Here is a 23,766-nt window from a genome sequence, read left to right as displayed (position 1 = left end):
ACTTTCAATATCTGATTGAACAAGTAAATATTAACATACCACAGAGACACAGAAGATTTAAACAACATGATTAACAAACTAAATCTATTTGGCACGTAGAACACTGCTCACAACAACTAAAAAATGAATATCTGTTTAATGCAAAATGAACATTCACCAAAACTGACAATATATTTAGCTATAAAGCATATCTCAACACATTTCAAAGGACTGAAATCAAAGAGACTATGTACCCTGACTATAGCAGAATTAATCTAGAAATAAGAAAAGCATCACTAGAAAATTCTCAAATACTTGGAAATTAAGCAGTGTACTTCTAAATGACTGTAGGTGAAAGAAGAAGTTAAAAAGGAAATGAGAAAATATTTTTTAACTGAGCAAAACAAAAATATCAAAATTTGTGATTTTTAGCAGAAGCAGTCCTAAGACAGATATGTTTAGTGTTAAAATCCATATATGCTAGCGAATAAATAAAGACTAAAAATACTATGTGCTTAAGTATTGCTTTTCGAAAACCAGCAAGTTAAATGCAGAGAAATTAGAAGAAAGGAAATATTAAAGGCAAGAACAAGAAAAATAATGAAATTAGAAAATTCACACATCATAGAGTAAATCAACAAAACCAAAATTTTGTCCTCTAAAAAAAGTTAAAATTAATAAATTTCAAGCAAGACACATCAAGACAAAAAAGAGAGAGAGAATGTAAACATACCAAATTCAAGAATGGAAAGAGGGAATTTTATAACATTTATATAACCATTCTTAAAAGAAAATATTATAAGCAAATTTAAGCAAATATATTTGAAAATGTAAAAGATCTTCCTTGAAAAAATACAGGTTATCAAAGCCAGAATTTTAAAAAAAATAGAAAATCTGAATCATCCTATGTCTACTAAGCAAATTAAATTATTTAATTAAAAATTCTTAGAAAGAAAACTCCAGACCCATATGGTTTCATTGGTAAACTCCACCATCTAAGAAACAAATAATGGTAATCTTATGTTTGCTTTATGAGAAAGTGAAAAAAAGAACCACATCCCAAAGTGATTGCAATTTGGTTAGCAAAAACTTGTTACCAAAACTAACAGTGATATTGCAAGAAAGGAAAATTATGTGAACTTCTATTAAGAAAATAGACGTAAAATCTTAAACAAACTCAACAAAACACTCATCAATAACCTCTACAAATCAAAAATACAGACCCAATAGACATACGGGCAAAAGACCGAAAGTCACATGTATCAGTTTCCTACTACACTTGTTAACAAATTATGACAACGATAGTGGATAAAAACAATACAGATGTATTGTCTATAGTTTAGCAGTGGAAATGGGTCTTATTGTGCTAAAACCAAGATACTTTGTACCTCTTCTGGCGGTTCTAGGACAAAAATCTGTTCCCTTGCCTTTTCCAGCTTCTAATATCTGCGAGCATTCCTTGGTCCGTGGCTCCATTCTTCCATCTTCAAAGCCAGCAACACTGAATGAGTCTTTCTCACACTGCCATCTCTGGTTCTCTCTTCTAATTCCTTCTTGGGATTACACTGGGTCTCCTTCAGCAATTCAAGATAATCTTGTTTTAAAGTCAGCTGATTAGCAACCTTAATTCCCCTTTGCCATGTAACCTAATATATTCACAGTTTCCAGGAATTAGGACATGGACATCTTAGGAGAGACATTTTTCTACCTACTAAAAGACATATCACAAGAGAAGGTATAGACATAGCCAATAAAAATATGAAAAAAAATGTACAACCTCAGTAATCATTGTTGTTGCTGTCTGTTGTTCAGTTGCTATGTTGTGTCTGACTCTTTACAACCCCATGAACTACAACATGCCAGGTTTCTCTGTCCATCACTACCTCTAGTTTCTTCAAACTCATGTCCATTGAGTCAGTGATGCCATCCAACCATCTCATCCTCCGTCACCCCTTCTCAGTAGTCATTAGGGAAATGTAAACTAAGGTTACAAGGATATATCATTATACCCCTCCAGAATAGTTAATATTAAAATGTCTGGTGAGACTGTGGAACAATCAGAATTCTCATATACTTCTGGTGAGACTTTTAAATCAGGGCAACTGTTACTGCACTCAGTTTCAGCTACTTGCTGCCTGATAAGCCAATAAGTCAAGTGACCAGGTGTTAAGGCAAGGAAAGCCAGCTGACTGAAAAGATAGGGGACCACTGTCTGTAAAACCATCTCAGGGCAGGCCAAGGACTTTCTTAAAGGTAGGATGAGGGAGGGAGGCTGCAGGGGCTGTGAGCAGCTTGTGCACAATTCTCAGATGAGTCAGCATCAAACGGAAGTTTTGAGCATCACGAATCTTCTGGTTTCATTCAGTCTGCGTGAATTGCAGACAGTTTTCATCTAGTGGGATCTGTTTCCTGTAAAAACAACCTAGGAAGGTGTATTGGACCTTTATCGCTATTTTTCAGGGAACTAGGAGTTAGGTGGGAGGAGGCACTGGCACCCCACTCCAGTACTCTTGCCTGGAAAATCCCATGGATAGAAGAGCCTGGTAGGCTGCAGTTCATGGGGTCGCTAAGAGTCGGACACGACTAAGCAACTTCATTTTCACTTTTCGCTTTCATGCTTTGGAGAAGGAAATGGCGAACCACTCCAGTGTTCTTGCCTGGAGAATCCCAGGGACGAGGGAGCCTGGTGAGCTGTCATCTATGGAGTCACACAGAGTTGGACATGACTGAAGCGACTTAGCGGCAGCAGCAGCAGGAGTTAGGTGACTCTGGTTTATAGTTTAAATTGTAATCATTTTCCTGGCCCAAGAGCCGTTCTTTGCTTCTATATATTCACATTTTATAATCAATAACCCTTGAGCCAGACTTTTAAGACTCAGGGGAGTCCTGGGAGACTAAAGCCAGAGCCTTATACTTTAGACGACAGGGTCATGGGGGCTGGTTTGCAGATTCATAACCACTTTGGAAAGCTAGTGGTATCTACTCAAGCATAAAATTTTAAAACTCTTGACACCCAGCAATCTCATCACCATGTCTATACCCATTAGAAGTGTGTACATATGTGCACCAAATGACATATACACAAATATTCAAAGCAGTAGTCATTTTAACAGCGACAAACTCGAAACCACTGAAATGCCTACAAAAAGTGGAATGAATAAGAAATAAATTGTGGCATACTCATACAATGGATCATTACACAGCCTTAAAGATGGATGAACTTCTGCACGAATAGAATGGATGAATCTCACAAACATAATGTACGCAAGAATTAAGCCAGACACCAAAAGGTACATATTATAGGATGCTATTGCCATTCACATAAAGTGCAAAACACTAACTTCTTATACCAGAAATCTGAATAATGGTTGCCTTTGGGCATAGCATACTTGAGTAACAGCAAGAGCAAGGCTTTGGGGGACTCAGCCTATTTGGTGAAAATACACTTCTAGTGTTTATAATTTTCTATGCATGTTATATTTCAACTAAAATCTCAATAAAGCTATTGAAACAGTACATGTACTTTGTGTCAAAAAACTTGTGACCTTATTTAGCTTTCATGACTATGTGAATGCATTCTCCTGGTAAAGGCAGGCTATAGTACTAAAACAAACCTTCCAGGAGACAAATTCTTCCTGTCAGAAGAGCCAAATATCAAAAGGCAGGAGGTTAAAATGAATTAAAATTTATCCTTTCTTGAAGCAAATGAAAATGTTACAGACCTCAGAGACTGTCCTTACTTATACTTGGAATTTTTCAGTGACCTAAAAGTAGCCATTTGAAATTAGTTAAGTAATATTATATTCAACCTTTTGAAATGAGAGTTTTTGCTTTTTTATGAGAAATTGGCATTTTCATCATCAAGGAGATACACAACCTCCTTGACACAGTGATTCTCCATCAGAAACACTCTAATTTTCTTCTTTTAAATAATGTGCTTACCAAGAGCCCAGCCATGATCTGTAGACAAAAAAAGGATGGCAGCACTACGTACCCACTGGGGAAAAAGAGAATAGGAATCTCAAACTGTAAAACCAGGAATCTAAGCCTTTTTCATGAGAATACCCATAGCAACACAACTAAACCCATTGCCCGTTTGGGTTTTGGTTTTGATGTGTTTTTACAGCATCACACGTGGGTATAGATAATAATAATAGTAAATAATATTTCTTTTTAATTGGTGCTTTATGTTTGTAAAGAACTTTCATATTCACAGGCTGTACTGGAAAACTAGGGTCATTTGAATGAGATCTAGCTTGGTTCCAGGTGGTGAGATCCACCTTGACTGTGTAGAAGTTACCTGACTTTAGACCCATTTCTTGGTTGAGCTTCAGTTACCTCACAAACCCTGAAGTTTAAGTGAGGATGATGACAGGTAATGTATGCAAGTCCCTGGCACACAGTATAACAGAGGGAATAATGTGAAGTCTGTGGTACATAGTAGGCATTTGATAAATGGTAGCACTTGCTATGATTGTCTCATTTGACTTTTATAATAACCTATGAAAGCAGAGGCTGTAAGTGTCTCTTTATCTACCAAAATATCTACCCCATGTTAGATGTTCAGTAAGAGTGATGAATTCGTAAGTGAACAAAGAAGAGAGAGTAAGGAAGGCTCCCTTGTCCTAATTTCATGTGAGAAAATCAAGGCTCAGGTTTATCTGCGGTCCCACTGCTACTAATTAGAAAAGTTGAGTTGCAAACCCAGTGTTTCTTACTCTAAGACCAATGTTCGTTCCTCTATTCCAGCAGTGCTCATGACAATATTTACTTGCCTCGCTCTGGATGTTGGCATTTTATCTTCATTTCATATGTGTGATTTGTTCTAAGTTAAGGAGTGTCTGGACTCAGTTCAGGAAGAAATTCAGTAAACAAGTTTCACTCTTATGTTGATAGCATGTGATATTTTAAATGTACCTTAACTATGATAAAGTGGAAGGACTGGATTTATATATTACGTATGTTTAATGCAAAATAAAAATATCACCACAGAGAGTATTGAGCAAATAAATCCTCCCTGGGTTTTTTTTCTTCCCTTGAATCTGTTGCCTTAGAAAATTAAACATGGCCAGGTCAATGTCTTTTCCAAAGGCTTTATGCTAATTTCAAAGTAGCAGGCTTAGGTCATTTAACTAAGGTTTAGAGAGAGACTCTTCAACCAGTCAACATCTGGGCTGTCCACGCCCCTTGCCTTTACCAATAGAAATGTGTTCGTTGTGGTCAGCATGCTGGGAAACTTCTGTACATGGCCATAGAATCATAAAACGGCATTTTAAAAATGTCAATATGTTATCCAAAACAGTGTGTGCAGAACAGAAACAATCCAGAAGCACTGGAAAGCAAATAAGTTTTGACGAGGGAGAACTTTCAAAAGCAAGAATGAGGGCAGGTTAGAAAAAGAATATGTGGAAAATGAAACCAGTGAGTTAAGGACAGGGCATCAGGACAGAACCCAGACTCGGGTGCCACTGCCCTTCTCCACTCACTGAGGTGGCAAGGTCCTAGCCTGGGCAGCCCCATGCAGACTGCATAGCCCCAGGCTGCCTCCAGGCAGGTACAGAGCTGAAGGCTTGCCCCCGTACTGTAATTGGAGTGAAAGGGGACTGAGAAGCCTGGCGCAGGAGAAAACATTTCAGCAGAGACAGGAATTGCACAGTGCAGTTTCTGGAACAGTATAGTACCCTGAAGAACACTGAACCAGGAGATGTCGGTTCCACAGAGGGCCTCAGACAGAGGACTTGGTGCCACTCACAGCACTTCATGGATTTGCCATTACTAGCAATAATACTGTTCATACCTTTTGTTCACAATTACATTTTAAATGATTTACATTATTTAAATTACAATATTTATAATATTTAAATTACATCTCAAATGATTATGGCTAATATAGGAAATCCATTGATTTCTTTATACTTCTGTTTAGTAATTGTACTGAATAACCCATCTTAAGTGTTTCTTCTCAGTGCTCTTAGGATGTATCCAAACTCCCTAACACGGTTTCAAACCTTTTACAGGCAGACTTCAAAGGTTTTGCAGCTTCAGTTCCAGACCACGTCAACAAAGCAAATAACAGAGTTAAGTGAGTCACAAGAATGTTTTGGTTTCCCAGTGCATATGAAAGTTATGTTTACACTCTAGTATGGTCTATTAAGTGTGCAGGGCTGCAGTCCACGGGGTCATGAGGAGTCGGACACGACTGAACGACTTCACTTTCACTTTTCACTTTCATGCACTGGAGAAGGAAATGGCAACCCACTCCTGTGTTCTTGCCTGGAGAATCCCAGGGATAGGGGAGCCTGGTGGGCTGCTGTCTATGGGGTCACACAGAGTCGGACACGATTGAAGCGACTTAGCAGCAGCAGCAGCATTATGTCTAAAAGAACAATGTATCTATCTTCATTTAAAAATGTTGTATTGCTAAAAATGCTAACCATCAATATGCCACAAACCTTCACTTTGTAAAAACAAAACAAAACAGTATTTGCAGAGCACAGTAAAACGAGGAATACCTGTGTTCTTTTGCCACACAGAAGTGTTTTCATGTCTTCAGATGGAGCATGTTCTTTCTTGCTTTCAGCTCTTTGCACGCGCACTTTCATAAGCTTAGAATACTGCTACCTCTATCTTTTCTCCTAATTCCCAATAATGCTTTAGATTTTATGCTGAATGCCATTTCTTCTGGAACATCATTCTTATGTCCTCAGCCACCACTAGCTCCACAGATGAAACCCAAGTGAATGCCTCTATTGCATGTTTGCATGGCAACCAAGTGTTAGCATAGAGGTCTTTTCATAGGACTTTTCATGCTTTATTGAAACTGTTTTTGTTTTGTTTTCCTTTTTCTCTCTGTATAGACTATTAGGTTCTTTATGTGTAGAAGACATGTCTTTTTTATGCTTTGTGCCAAGAACCTGGCATGTGGTCCCTAGGATTAGCTAAAAACTATATTGAAGGGATGAATAAATGGATAAATGAGTGAATGAGCTAAACCTTAATTCTCAATATGACTTACAAGGAGCTGAATCCTGCCTACCTATGTCACCTCTTATCTTGTCACTTAATACAGAACCATCTACCCACCAGCCATTTTGAATTTATTTCAGATCCTTAAAAAATATGCTTTTCTTGTCCACAGGAATCTATGCATGCTATTCTCTTGCCTGGAATGTTCTTTCCAACTACCCTTCTCCTGAACAACTCCTACTCATCCTCGAAGGCTCAATTTTGTTGTTTTTTTTCCCCTGATCTTTCCCCTGTACTCCTTTGTACCCCATCTGAGTTAGGTACTCCTCTAAGGTACTGCCCCAGGACCCTCACTTCCTCTGTAATGACAATTCAAATTTTTCTGGAGGTTTTTGGTCAATAATTAATATTTTCTTCTAAAGTCTTTAAGTTGTCAGGGTCATGGACAACATCCAGCACAGTGTGTCTTTTTATCCTGGCACATAATGGTCATGTAATAGATGTCAAAGACAAGAACAAACTAAATAGTTAGACCATCTTTAAAAATATAAACGAAATATGCTGTATTGTTCAGGCATTGCCTTGCTATCTCTTCCCACTAGGGAACTAATCAATCTGCAAGGGAAATATGGATGTTCTGATACTGCCTGGATCCTTTTTCTTTCATCATTTTAAGAAATCATCCACAGATCTTCTTTTGTAACCTATCCTATCGAAAATTGGAACTGCTGTTTTCTTTCATCTCCGTTTTTATTTCCATGAAAAGGACTTCTCAACCCCCCTGTTAGCAATTGCTCAAGGTTTATATTTGAAGTGTCAAGTCTTAATAACTGTATCTCTATAGCTTTTGCACTTCTTATCCCTATCTGCTATTGTTGAGACCCACACAAGCGCTAAAACATGTGAACTCCTCTCCTCTCTCTCTTCAGGATGACTGTTGCCTTTTTAACTACACGTGGATTTTGCCATTTTCATCGAGCCACTTCTCTCTGTTGAGTCCATCTGGTCTGTGTCTTAGAGGAATGAAGACACTTGCCAATCAGTAGATCCTTCAGTTCCCTCAACACTGGAATAAAGAGGGCATTATATAAACTGAGCTTAACACTTGGTGTCTCACAGTTTTAAGCATCATACCATGGCTACCACCACCTGGGCTTAAACTATTTAATTATTTCACGCCCACCATGGATGGGTTACGTTGCACCTTTACAAAATAAGGAGTGAGGAAGGAGTAATCAGTGCAAATCATCCACCATTCTGGAGATGCTATCCAAGATGCAAGATGAAAGGATGGCTACCTCACCTCTGGTGCCAAAAATAATGTATATCTTTGTGCATCAAACAACATCTACACTGATTCCCAGTACTTCAGTCACTTGTTCCTACACAGTCTTAAATAAATTCACCATCTTTGTCTCACTACGCTCTGAATCATAGCAAACCATATTTCCTAGACTCCTTGGGATAATGTCAGGGACTAAGTCTTCTCTGTGACTCCAGAGAAGCTAGGTGCTACTATTCTTTTAGAGAATTCTTTTTTATGAATTTTCATAAAATTATTTTTGGAATTTTTCTTTTTTGTGCTGTGGTTACATCACCCACCAGACAGTCCAGCTTCTGGATTCTGACAACCCCAACTTCCTTTGTTATTCTAGCACTAGGAACACTGGTGACTTCCTGTTCTTATTGCCATCTGGGATACTGTATCACACACTATGGGACTTTTGGACCTCTCCATCACCTGAGAAAGCAATTTTAAATATTAAATTTTCTCTGTTGAAACACCTAGAGAGAATGACTTTTCCCTGATGGGAACCTAACTGACACATCCACAAAATATCCAAAATGTCCCACCAATAAATATTTTAGAGTATCTAATATCTTAAACATCTTAAGTCTTTGATGTACAGTAACTATAAACCATGGATAATGTTTATCTTCTGCCTCCTCCCAACATGAAATGTTTATTTGGAGTTTCATTTCTGTACATTTTTTCAGTTAAAAATGTGACAAAAAAGTAGTTCTAGTTCATTTTTAAAATTCCATTAAAAACTTGAAAGCTTAAAGTGGAAGTCACAGGATTAATGGGAAGAAGAGTTTGAGGGTAAACTGGAAAGCCCAGACTTAAGACTCTGTAACATCTTAGTCAGAGACACTAAAACATTGTTTCAAGTAGAGAGTAATTAGACATTGTCCAAATGGTCCTGAACAATTTTTGAATACCTTGGAGTCAATCTAGTAGTGAAAAAATGTTTTTCCCCTAAAGTCTTTTCTGAGTATCTAAGAATCCATATGATTTAAAGAAAATGCGGTATATCTCAAACTTTTAAGTTAAAAACTTAATCTCAATGTCTATAAATATTGAATCACTATGTGGTACGTCTGCTAATATAATGCTGCATGTCAACTATACACCAATTTTAAAAATGTAATCTTTTTTTGTAGAGAATCTGATGTTTTAAGTTCCTTAACAAATTTTAAAGCATCATTATTTAAAGGAAAATTACATTTCTTAGTACTAAGAACACAAAGAAAACTGCTGATAACAAAAAACCAACAGCTCCATTGCTTACAGTCCAAGGGGCCCAGAATACTAAAATTAGTAAAATATCGTTCTTAAAAACTTCAGCAATGCCATCACTCTTTCTTGCTCACATCATATACAAACACTCAAGGGTCACCAAAAATGGAGTCATCTTGAACCCCTTACAAGAGGAGTATTTTTAGAAGCTTCCTCAAACACTGTCATGTTCATGCACAGGAATTCACAATGCACAGAAACATTGGAAATTATTCACTCAGCCTCAAACTTTCTCTCTCAATCTTCCCAGACTCACTTCACCAGGGCCTTTCTGGGCTATGAGACTAACTGACCACACCCTTCTTGGAGACTTCCTCTCTAAAGGTCCCTCACTAGCCCTCTGACAGTAAAGGGAATCCAAAGGATAGAAATGAAGGAATCAGGGGGCCATGAGGATAAAGTGGAAGTAAGATATCCCAGGTTCCTTAGTCCTCTGTTCTTCAGTTCTTTCTAGAACAGCCTGGACAAGAGAGATATAAAATATCATTCTAAAAGGAAGACTACTCCTGGCTTCCCCACTCTGGAAGCAAATTCTTGTCTGCACTTGAGTCTACAAACTTCATATATTACTATTTACTTTGCAAATGATCAGGAAGTGTTTCTTTTAATTACCAAACCAATATGGTTTATTAAAAATAGAAATCTACACTGTATAGAAATTCCCTTTATTATATCCCAGAAAGATAACAATCCAGCCTTGTTTTAAGTGCCCCCAGTGATGTGGAGGTGATGGAATTCCAGTTGAGCTATTTCAGATCCTGAAAGATGATGCTGTGAAAATGCTGCACTCAACATGCCAGCAAATGTGGAAACTCAGCAGTGGCCACAGGACTGGGATAGGTCAGTTTGCATTCCAATCCTAAAGGAAGGCAATGCCAAAGAATGTTCAAACTACTGTAGAATTGCACTCAACTCACAAGCTAGCAAAGTAATGCTCAAAATTCTCCAAGCCAGGCTTAAACAGTACATAAATCATGAACCTTCAAATGTTCAAGGTGGATTTAGAAAAGGCAAAGGAAGCAGAGATCACATTGCCAACATCTGCTGGATCATCAAAAAAGCAAGAATTCCAGAAAAACATTCACTTCTGTTTTATTGACTACCCCAAAATCTTTGACTGTGTGGATCACAATAAACTGTGGAAAATTCTGAAAGAGATGGGAATACTAGACCACCTGACATGCCTCCTGAGAAATCTGTATGCAGGTCAAGAAGCAACAGTTAGAACTGGACATGGAACAACAGACTGGTTCCAAATCGGACAAGGAGTATGACAAGGCTGTATATTGTCACCTGTTTATTTAACTTATATGCAGAGTACATCATGAGAAATGCTGGGCTGGATGAAGCACAAGCTGGAATCAAGACTGCCGAGAGAAATATCAATAACCTCAGATATGCAGATGACACTATCCTTATGGCAAAAGCAAAGAAGAACTAAAGAGCCTCTTGATGAAAGTGAAAGAGGAGAGTGAAAAAGTTGGCTTAAAGCTCAACATTCAGAAAACTAAGATCATGGCATCTGGTCCCATCACGTCATGCCAAATAGATGGGGAAACATTGGAAACAGTGACAGACTTTATTTTGAGGGGCTTCAAAATCACTGCAGATGGTGACTGCAGCCATGAAATTAAAGACACTTACTCCTTGGAAGGAAAGCTATGACCAACATTGATTGCATACTGAAAAGCAGAGACATTACTTTGCCAACAAATGTCCATCTAGTCAAAGCTATGGTTTCCCAGTAGTCATGTACAGATGTAAGAGTTGGACTATAAAGAAAGCTGAGTGCCAAAGAATTGATGCTTTTGAACTGTGGTATTGGAGAAGACTCTTGAGAGTCCCTTGGACTTGCAGGAGATCCAGTCAGTCCATCCTAAAGGAGATCAGTCCTGAATATTCATTGGAAGGACTGATGTTGAAGCTGAAACTCCAATACTTTGGCCACCTGATGTGAAGAACTGACTAATTTGAAAAGACTCTGATGCTGGGAAAGATTGAAGGTGGGAGGAGAAGGGGACAACAGAGGATGAGATGGTTGGAATGGCATCACCGACTCAATGGACATGAGTTTGAGTGGGCTGCAGGAGTTGGTGATGGACAGGGAGGCCTGGTATGCTGCAGCCCATGGGGTTTCAAAGAGTCGGACATGACTGAGTGACTGAACTGAATGATGTGAAGCTCACTGACTCCCAAAACAGCCCAATTCCTGATGAGACTGAGTTAATATATGAAAGCACATTCTTAGGCTGAATTGAATTTTCTACCTATTTTTAAATAGCTGCCATTTATACAGTCATCATGATGTACCAGTGATCAGTTCTTCATACAAGACTTCTAACTAAATGTCAAAAAAAACCCTACAAGGCAAATGTTATCCCACTTTCAAGTTGAGGAAAATAAAGCTCAGAAAATTTAAGTGACCTGCCTAAGATCACAGTAACACTAGCATTGGTACTCAGTGTGGTTTTCCCTAATATGCCATACTGCTTTCCGCAACAAAGCAATTAAATTATTGGAAATCCAAACATTAACTATTAAATAAAGTATCATCCTTTAAAATGGCATACCTTTGGGGCATTTACATATGGCCTTTCTCCAAACAGCTGGAACAGCTGCTGTTAGGCAACAGAACAATGATATATTTTCTTTTCTCCCAGTTTGGAAGAAATAGACAAGTGCCTGGATATTAAAATCTGCCCAAATGAAAAGATACATGAATATGAACGAATCCACCATGTATCTTTTGTCTCATCTGTATATAAATATGCATGCACACACACACGTACCTATATACACAGGAATCAGGAAAACCTGATTTGTCATCCCTACATAAATGATTGAGGTTTCTCCCACCCACTTCCCATGGGAAGGAGCCACAGCAAACTCCAATGGTGTTGGCAGGTTGGAGAAGATGGAGAAGAGGGGAAAGTGAGAGAAAAGAACCACAAATGTGAGGCTCATATACCAGTGCATGCGTGTTAAGTAGCTTCAGTCGTGTCAGCCTCTGTGCAACCCTATGGGACTATAGCCCACTAGGCTCCTGTGTCCATGGGTTTCTCCAGGCAAGAATACTGGAGTGAGTTACCATGCCCTCCTCCAGAGGATATTCCCAACCCAGGGATCAAACCCGAGGTCTCCTCTTAGGTCTCCTGCATTGGCAGGCAGGTTCTTTACCACTAGCATCACCTGGGAAGCCCCTATATACCAACACTACTGCCAAATGAGTAGCAGTATCCACAAAACCAAAAGAGTGCCCCACCCCACCAAGACACAAGGCCTGGGGGAGAATGTATGGCTGAGTAAACCATATCCTTGCCCCTAAAGTTCTGAGCTAGTGGGCAAACACCAATAAATAGCTCCTCTGGCAGTGAGCCCGCTCCAGTTCCTATCTGTAATCTCTGTTGACTACAGTAGAGAGGTCAGAAGCAAGGCGATTGAATGTGAGCGATGGTCTACCAGTGGGGCTGTCAGATCCTCCATGGGGGACCAAAGCTAACCCTATGCTGCTAAAAAGCTGTGGTTCCTATGCCAGATCCTTTTTGTACACTGGTGCTAAATGTGGTTAATGAGTCTGAATTAATAAAATCACCAAGTGGGTGATTTCTATTCTATATGACTATTATTTTCATGTTATTATTATTGGCAAAATCATGAAACATATCACAGTCTTTCTCAGTATTCAAGCCTATGTAACTTCCAGAAGTTCAGCAGCCACCTGAAACCCACAGCATAAAGCTCAACGACTTGCTCTCACAATGCCGAGTCTAGAATGGCCAAATGTCTCTCCTTGCCTGGGGACAGGGGTTTCCCAGGATGTGGGACCTTTGGTGCTAAAACTGGCATGGTCTTCAGTGAAGCCAAACTGCTGGTCTCCTGATTTAGCAGCAGACTCCTTCCGTGTGCACTGATCCATACCTCCCACTCAATAGGTTTATGAAAGAGGACCAGGGAACCCACTCAGGTACACTAAGAAATAAACCGACTGATCAAATAAGGGGGAAATGGAAGAGGAGAGTAATATCGGTGCCAGGGGACACATCAGAGGGAACATTTACTGCCAGCGCCTCCCACACACAGAACAGAGAGCCCTGTCATGGGACCTGATTGATGTGGTGACATTCCCTTAGCTTCAATATATAGCAGCAATACATTTTTACAAAGCTGCAACCTTCTCCTCTAAAAGGAAAATACAATAATAAATTACTGAAAACGTTAAGCATATATATCATTCTAGAGCTCTGTTTTGTGTCCAGAGAATACTGCAAAAGCAAATTAAATAACTGTCAAAAATGAGTATATATATGTATATATGAATATACATATTATATTTTTATATATATATATATATATATATATATATATATATATATATATATATATATATATCTTCTTCATTCCTTCAGCAACATGTCTACCGGGGGCCTCCTACACACCAGGCTCTGCGTGTGGCTCTGGGGACCCACAGAGATGCAAAGGACTCTGTTCTTTTCTGTTAGGCATCTTATTTAAATCCTCCACTGTGTTCATAATATCCACTTCCTAGTTTGGGGCTATTCTAGCCTATATAGACTTGTTCTCTAGGGCTTGGGCCTTGCACAGAAAACATTCAGTAATTCAATTGCTTCATTTACCACTGTTCCCTTAAGAAGAAACCATAGCAGATGAATTTTTAATATGTTCAGTTTATATTTTCTTCCTTGGGAGCCTATTTCTGTCCACCAAAGTAGCGTAGCATCAGGTAGCATAGACGCATCAAAGACAAATGAAGGTGGAAACCCCAACAGGAGGAAAATTATTGTTTTAGCCATTACCTACCACTTCTTGTCTTGCATCAGGACTGAAACCATTTCCCCCACTCCTAGTTCACTGTCATTACCTCGGTTCTTCAGTCCTTACGGCTCTATCCTGCGCCTGGAGTAGCAACCATCCTCTCAAAATTCAGACCAGAAAACACAAGAGGAGACCCAACCCTGCTGATCAGAATAACACATTCCTATCTGTTATCTGACATCACCCTCTTTTCTGCTAAACTCAGACACCACTCCATTGTTTTAGCTGATGATGCCTGACAGGGGAGATGACTGATTCAAGTGACAGACAGGGTTTCAATAGAGAGAGAAGCCTGTTTAAGCTCCGGCCTGTCTGCTCCAGTAAATCTCCAGTTTTATCAGCTGGGAGCAACTGGCTCATTTCGCCCAGATCAGTGGCAGTCCATCTTTTTACAGCCCCTTGTCAGGGACAGACTTCAGGTGCCTTGGCATGCCAGGTCTGATATGAGTCAAACTCAGTGTGAACAAGGATTAACCTCTACGATTGTCTGAGACTCCCTTTAAGTGTATTCCAAGCAGAGACTGGAGAAAACTATAAACTCGATTAAACAAGGTAAACTTTTCTGCGTTCCTGGGCAGTGTGTATTTCATTTGCATTCCTTCAGCAGTGTGAATAAACAGAACCGTTGACCTGGGCAGCTCCAGCACCCGCAGCCTGCACGGTGCAGTGCAAGAAGGAATATTTGAATGTCGTCCCAGCAAAACTGGACAGCCTGTCAGAAACATGAAAATGGCTTTTGAAATCTGCATGTCTGTGTGACGATATAAAATATTCATACCTCAGATTAAAATATTTTATTGAATTAATATTGATTTATGATTAATTTTTAAATAGATTCATATTTCATGAGGCACTCACAATGAACCTACCAACTGGGCCTCAGCAAGTGAAACCAATTATACAAATCGTTAAGGAGGCAACCAAGAAAGCAACTCTCAATGCCTGGGAAGAGACAAAAAGAGTGAGAAAATCTGCCTTTAGGATAAAATAAACAGAGGTGTATAGTGACAAAAAAAAAAAAAAAACCACCTCCCCACCCTGCTTGCTTTGATATAGGTTTTTCTTTTTTATGTATGCCTGTGGGTTATCCCCCTACCAATTTTTTAAGAAAAATATCTATGTTTGGCCTCATGTTTGAAAACCTCACTGCAGTGACTGTTTTTTTCAAAACTGTAATTAATTCTCTTCTTCCAGAAGAAAATTGTAATAATGATAGCTACCAAAAAATGAAGCTTCCTAAAGAGTTCCTCTCTTCTGGTATTGGGCAAAAGCCTTTCAGAAAAGTGCTGACAGCTGAAAACAAAAGGCATTGATTGCTCTGCCCAATTAGCACCTTTAGACACAAGGCAGTAGCAGGTAAGACGAGGGCTCCCCGGTGCTTTCGAACATGTTCTCTTTCAATCTGAGTCCAGAAAATTAACTTTTCACCCCTCCGCTCTCCTGTTATGCTTTCCATAATCATACCTGTACATTTCATGTCTGAAAACTAGCCTATCATTTCATTGAGTTCCCTTTTGGAAAGAAACCATCTTCTGATTTATACAAGATATTTTTATAGCCTAAGCAACAGACTCCCTTCATCTTTATTCATTCTTCTTTTCTTTTTATATCTCATTCATGTTTTCGTTTTCTTCTTTAAACATGCTAAATTGGGCCACCTTTGCTCAGTTTATTACAGTCAGTCCTTTTTTGCATAAAATGCCAGTATGTAAAGTTATAGGACAAAATAAGGATATTCTTTACTTTGTGATGAAGAGTTTTAATGTGAGCAAGAAGGTTTCAAAAACCATGGGAAATCTGTAGGAGATGTTAGACTGGGTAGCACAGCCACATGGGGCTGAGATGATGCCCAGGGTCTCCTAATTAGATAAAGCCATTGTTTAGATTCAGACAATACCTGTTTACAGTTCAATAAACAACTTGTCACAGTTGCTTGCTCAAAGCAGACCTGGATGTCAATGCAAACAGTTAGCACAGAGGTAGTGAAATAAATTGGTCTCCTGAGTAAATAAATTGAGCAGCAATGTGAAACTGCCTCATCAGTACAGAAGAAGATAATCATTTATAAAGGTTTAAAATGGCGTTTCATAAGTATTGACATTTAGAGAAATGTCTTTCCCCATCTAAATGCCTACCCCCACCTTTTCCTATTTTCACCAGCCACTAAAAAGAAAAATAAAACAAAAAGAGAGAATAAAGTATGTCTGGGGTCATTTCATCAAAGTTTCATAATGTGTCCTATATAAAATTTAACAGACGTCTTAAAAATACTTGTCCTTGAAGGTAAATTATGGATATGTATGGCATCTGCCTTCAAGGATTTGCCATTCTCTCATCATAGGGACGGGGGAGCCTGGTGGGCTGCCGTCCATGGGGTCGCACAGAGTCGGACACGACTGAAGCGACTTAGCAGCAGCAGCAGCAGCATCATAGAATGCAACCAGACTAAAAGATAAGACAGTGGAAAGGTCATGTGTTCAAACATCTGGATTTTGTTTTTGCTATTGTTTCTTGTTGATGAATGACTGAATGACAAAGAGAAAAAAAAAAAGAAAGAAAGAACTGAGTTTAGGGGTACAGCTAGAAGCCCTAGTCAGGGAGAGGAAGTGACTTCTTTTATGGGGATAAGGACCGTATATAGTAGCACTCCCTTTCTCAAAGATCTTTGAAAGAAAGTGTCTGTAGCAGAAGACATGATTAAACAACTGAATGCAAGGTTTTTTGAAATAAATTTCTCTGCATGCACATTGAGAAATCACAGAAACCCTGTCAGAAACCCCCACGCACATGTAAATATCAGAAAGCAGAGCAGCACATTCCACTTCTTTAGGTGTTGTATGAAAAGAAGGCATTGACATTTGCTCACTACTGTATAAGCTCCAACTCTAACAGACAATGTATGCCAGCTCACTGTAGGGCCAGCAGGAATAATCCAGAGACATTCAATCAATGTTACCTGAGAAGCAGGGAAAAGGTGGGAAAACTAAAGTTCTATATGTTTAAAAGAGGGTAGAAGTCTTATTCCCACTACTTTCTTTCATTCTTTCCTCCTCTCTTTCTTTTCAACCTGACCTTTATGTACCACCCCACAGATTCTAAGTAAAGGAGCTCTTACCCTAGAAAAAAAATCTTCCCTGGTGGCTCAGACGGTAAAGAATCTGCCTGCAATGCAAGAGACCTGGGTGTGACCCCTGCATCAGGAAGATGCCCTGGAGAAGGTGATGGCAACCAACTCCAGTATTCTTGCATGGAGAATTCCATAGGCAGCAGGGCATGGAGGGCTACAGTCCATGGGGTCGCAAAGAGTTGAACATGACTGAGTGACTAACACTTTCACTTTACCCCAAAATGGTAGACAGGACATATCCTATTAGATTAATTTTAACCATCATAGCATTTACTTCTAAGAATTCACTTTACCTGCCCATTATTGAAAACATACTGAATTCTGCCTCAATGAATCTATTTCCCCTAAACATGCAATTAAAAAAAAAAAATCACACTTGAAATCCGTAGCAACAGAAGGCTTTTTTTTTCTTTTTTTGAACCAAGAAAATAAAACTAGAGTGCAGTCAATACTATTATAAACCCCAAGGATCCTTTCCTGAGATGAATATTTAACATCTGCCCTTGTAACTCACAATCACTGTATTCCTGGCTCTTTACAACCACACCTGCATTTTCAGCTGGAGTTCACCAACTGACTATGAGATTTCTTTCACCAGCATTTATGTTGTGGTCACAGACCTGAGAGCACATAATGCCAGGATTACTGCTGACCTGCCCTTCATGGAAATCTGAGCTCAGTGGTGTCTTTATAAAATGTTAGCTTTCAACGCTACTTTAGACAAAATTGGCAGTGGATGTAGTTTTTCACCTCGATTCCCAGCTTCCATGTTCTGAGACAAAATCTCACTTACTCCACACTTCTCTAGAGGGCCCAGTGCTGTCAGTCTCCTCCCCTTTCAAAGCCTCTTCTTGGGAACGCTCAGCAGTGCAGAGAGAAAAGAGAAGGAACTGGGATAAGAAAACCCAGGTTCACGTGCCATCTCTTCATGGCTGTGTAACATGTTCAAGCCACTTTACTTCTTCAGCTTGCATTCTTCATGTAGAAAATAGGGATAATAAAATCATTTGCTTCCCAGAGAGGAGAAGTTACAACTACAAATAATAATAATAGTAACCTAGATTAAAGAGCTTTGAAACTTAAAGGTCCAATCAGGTGCTACTTCCATAAATGGTTATTCATTCACGCAATTTAACTGAATATTTACTGTTTGATGCTGGAGACAGTGATGAAAATGATGATGTCTCTGTCCTTAGAGACAGACTAATAGTGAGTGTCATGGAAAAAATAGTGTTAATAGTATTTGATTAGAACTGTAATAGAGGTATTGATCGAGTGCTATGGGGCCAAAGATATATTTTGGAGGCAAATCGTGGAAATTTTGTTATTATTACCATATATACAAGTAATTTTATATACATTATATATATATATATTATATGTAAAATAGGCAAATGTTAAGGCTCAGCTCTTAGCAAGGGAGAATAGATTTTAAAAGCATTAAATCCAATTCTAACACTTCCACTTTAAGTCTCAACCAGCAATGAGGGGAAGTGGAAAAGGATCACCTGGACCCAGTCAGCTCATATCCAGTGCCTCCAAGTCACATGGAAATCATCACTTCAGTTAAGGCAGACTCTCCCTGCTTTTAACTGTGGAACTGAATGGTTAGGACCATCTTAAGTCATTTTATACCATTCTCCTTCAGCTACATTTTTGGGATCTTGATGCAAATACGTTAACTGGAAAAAAAAAAAACACTTCAGATGATGAAACTATTTATGATTTAGGGGTTGGGGAGTCCTGCAGGGAAGGTATTCGTGCAGACTCTTCCTCAGTTCACCCTCCCATGCTGGTAATCCCCAAACTCATCTCAGCTACAAACCTCTTCACAGTGAGCCTACCAGTTCCTACTGGTGGATGCTATGGATGGGTCTCTAGCCAGACCACACAGTCAACTCCAAAACCAGACTCGTTTCCAAGGTTAAGAAACTGCTGTCATCCTGAGTTTCTTACCTCTGAGAAGATACCACCATTTACTCCATTACTCAGGCAAGAAAGCAAGAATTCTTCCTCACTCTTCCCTTTATCTTATCTCCCTTGGTCTCCCAGCTCCCCTAAGCCTTGTCAATTCCATGGCCTTACCATTTTTTATACCTATACCCTTTTCTCCTTCCTTCTTTGATTGCCAGAGTTCAGCCTGCATCACTTTTTATATCAAATCAGAAATACCCCCTAACTCCCTGTCTCTAATCTCACTTCCTATAATTCATTCTCCAAATGTTCCCAAAATGACAGTGACCTTTAAAAGCCAAGAAAGATCATGTAGCCCTCCTTCTTCAAATCCTTCAAAGACTCTCCACAGTTTACAGAACACAAAGCAAAATTCTTAAAATGACATAGAAGACCCTAAATTATCTATGCTTGTCTTGACTTCAAAGTTTTTTATAGCTCCTTGACTCTCCGATGTGCTTTCATAACACTTTGCCTCTGCTCTTACTGAATCCCTTTGCCTGCAAAGCCTGCCCCCCACCCCCAACCCCCTGCCCTAACAAACACCTACTCATTTGCCAAGGCTCATTCTAGACGCTCGCTTCTCTAAGAATCTGTATTTATCTTACCAGAGCTCCGAGGCAGAATAAACCACCTCTTCCTTCGTGCCCTCCCCTTGCACTTTGCCCACATGTCTAAAACATGTCTCCCTTCTCCTTGAGAGAAAGTTCTCCAGTGACAAGGTCCATACCAACTTACTTTGTTTACCCAGAACCTAGTACAGTATCCAGCACACATTTGGCACTCAATCAATGCTGAATGAAAAAATGAATGAAATACGCAACCCATTTCAGGAAAAGAAGTTTCACGTATCACATACGCCTGAAAAGTGGCTGGTAAATAGTAAACACTCAATAAAAATTCTTGACTGAATGATCAAGAAAATGAATGAATTATTTTCAACTTTGTCGGTAAACTGACAATCAGGTCTCTCTTTTCTACATAATCGTTCTCCATATATTTTTTTTTCTGTAATGTAACAATGCCCACAGCAGGCTAAGGTAGTGTGCACTGTGCCCCTATTAAATGCTGACACTGATCGGAGATGGCCTTGCAGGCTAATTGTGTCATTACTGAAAGCTCCTTGAGGGCTTGCTTCTTAGTGTCAACCTTCTCAAATATATTCCTAAGAACTCAACACTAAAAATTCCTTTGTTTCTCTACTTGACTGCTGAACAACTTAACCAAAGCAGAGAAAATTCTGCTAACCCAGGAGAAAACATAAACATATATTCTATTCCTAGTAGGTTTAGATCTCTGAGATTTACATAAAAATTCAGGGTTAGCTTTATAAGCATGCAGGATAGACACTTTCTAGAGGTGAGATGAACTGTCAACTATTTCCTACTACTGGCATGCAAGAATGCTGAGATTACTATTACAAAATGATAACCTTGGCTTCTAAATCTTCAAGAGAATCCTTTTAAAATTCAGAAAGTCCTGGATAGAAGCAGGGTTGGTATTTTGCCTATATGTACTATCAGTAAGGCCAGGGTAGTTGTTTATTGGTGGCAAAAATTCTGATGACTCAGTGCTAGTCTATTACCAGCTGTTAAACATGTAGGCTATTACTGCAGCCCAGAAGGAACCTCAGCCTGAGCCTCACTTTCCTAGATTTAGAAATGGAAGTGCTTTATAAGTCATCCAGTACCGTCTACATTACATTTAAGAGATTTATTTTATGCATATATTCATACATTCACTCATTCAACCAGTATTTGCTGAAGTTTGGCCTACTATGTGCCAAGCACTCCTCTAGGGACTCAGGACACAGGGATGAACAAAACAGACAACAATCCATGTTCTCATATGGTTTATATTTTACTAGGGAGAGGGTTTGTCCAATGATGATTATTGTTCTGAATAAAGATAAAACAGAGAAGAGTGATAGAACATGCCAGGCACTAAGTCAAGGGTGCTCCAATTTTAAATTCAATTATCAGGGAAGTCCTCACTGAGAAGGTGGCATTTGAGAGAAGACTTGAAAGAGGGGAAGGAACAAACAATGCAAATATGTGAGCAAGAAGGCTATCGTAAGCAGAGGGGAAAGCTAATCCAAATATCATGAGGGAGGAATCTAGGTGATCTGCTAAAAGAAAATCAACCAAAGAGGACAACATGGAGAAGAAAAGGGAAAAGAATTAAAAAATGAGGTTCAGAGGATTAGTGAGAAGCCTGATCATCAAAGATCCTTTGTAAATATTTTAAAGACTTAGATTTTTGCTCTGAGTGAGGCAAGGGGCAATTGGAGGGTTTGGGGCAGAAGAGTGACATGTTCTGACTTCATTCTTAAAGGATCATATTACAAAGAGATAGGAGTGGGACAGGATGGAAGCAGATAAATCAGGTGGGAGTATATTCCTTTGATCAAGCTGAGAGATGACTAGGATAGCAGCAGCAGTAGATGGTGAGAAGTGAGCAGATTCATACAGTAGAGACAATGGAATTTGCTAACAGATTTATAGAGGGGAATAAGAGAAAGAAAAGGACCAGAATTACTCTGAGGGGTTTGGCCTAAGCAACTGGAAGGACGGGGTTTTCATCAACTGAAACGGAAAGATGAAGAAAATTAAAAGCTTGTGCAGTTCAGTTCAGTTCAGTTCAGTTGCTCAGTCATGTCCGACTCACTGCAACTCCATGAACCGCAGCACGCCAGGCCTCCCTGTTCATCACCATCTCCCGGAGTTCACTCAGACTCACATCCATCGAGTCCATGACGCCATCCAGCCATCTCATCTTCTGTCGTCCCCTTCTCCCCCTGCCCCCAATTCCTCCCAGCATCAGAGTCTTTTCCAATGAGTCAACTCTTCGCATGAGGTGGCCAAAGTACTGGAGTTTCAACTTCAGCATCATTCCCTCCAAAGAAATCCCAGGGCTGATCTCCTTCAGAATGGACTGGTTGGATCTCCTTGCAGGCCAAGGGACTCTCAAGAGTCTTCTCCAACACCACAGTTCAAAAGCATCAATTCTTTGATGCTCAGCCTTCATCACAGTCCAAATCTCACATCCATACATGACCACAGGGAAAACCATAGCCTTCACTAGATGGACCTTAGTAAGCAAAGAAATATCTTTGTTTTTGAATATGCTATCTAGGTTGGTCATAATTTTTCTTCCAAGGAGAAAGCGTCTTTTAATTTCATGGCTGCAGTCACCATCTGCAGTGATTTTGGAGCCCAAAAAAATAAAGTCTGACACTGTTTCCACTGTTTCCCCATCTATTTCCCATGAAGTGATGGGACTGGATGCCATGATCTTCATTTTCTGAATGTTGAGCTTTAAGCCAACTTTTTCACTCTCCTCTTTCACTTTCATCAAGAGGCTTTTTAGTTCCTCTTCACTTTCTGCCATAAGGGTGGTGTCATCTGCATATCTGAGGTTATAGATATTTCTCCCAGCAATCTTGATTCCAGCTGGTGTTTCTTCCAGGCCAGCATTTCTCATGATGTACTCTGCATATAAGCGAAATAAGCAGGGTGACAATATACAGCCTTGACGTACTCCTTTTCCTATTTGGAACCAGTCTGTTGTTCCATGTCCAGTTCTAACTGGTGCTTCCTGACCTGCATAGAGGTTTCTCAAGAGGCAGGTCAGGTGGTCTGGTATTCCCATCACTTTCACAATTTTCCACAGTTTATCGTGATCCACACAGTCAAAGGCTTTGGCATAGTCAAGAAAGCAGAGACAGATATTTTTCTGGAACTCTCTTCCTTTTTCCACGATCCAGTGGATGTTGGCAATCTGATCTCTGGTTCCTCTGCCTTTTCTAAAACCAGCTTGAACATCTGCAAGTTCACGGTTCACATATTGCTGAAGCCTGGCTTGGAGAATTTTGAGCATTACTTTGCTAGCATGTGAAATGAGTGCAATTGTGTGGTAGTTTGAGCATTCTTTGGCATTGCCTTTCTTTGGGAGTGGAATGAAAACTGACCTTTTCCAGTCCTGAGGCCACTGCTGAGTTTTCCAAATTTGCTGGCATATTGAGAGCAGCACTTTCACAGCATCATCTTTCAGGATTTGAAACAGCTCAACTGGAATTCTGTCGCCTCCACTAGCTTTGTTCGTAGTGATGCTTTCTAAGGCCCACTTGACTTCACATTCCAGGATGTCTCGCTCTAGATTAGTGATCACATCATCATGATTATCTGGGTCATGAAGATCTTTTTTTGTACAGTTCTTCTGTGTATTCTTGCCACCTCTTCTTAATGTCTTCTGCTTCTGTTAGGTCCATACTATTTCTGTCCTTTATCGAGCCCATCTTTGCATGAAATGTTCCCTTGGTATCTCT

Source organism: Ovis canadensis, chromosome 1, assembly GCF_042477335.2.
Source record: "Ovis canadensis isolate MfBH-ARS-UI-01 breed Bighorn chromosome 1, ARS-UI_OviCan_v2, whole genome shotgun sequence".
NCBI classification, from domain to species: domain Eukaryota; kingdom Metazoa; phylum Chordata; class Mammalia; order Artiodactyla; family Bovidae; genus Ovis; species Ovis canadensis.
The sequence above is the reverse complement of the archived record's forward strand: the minus strand, read 5'-3'. Positions refer to the sequence as shown.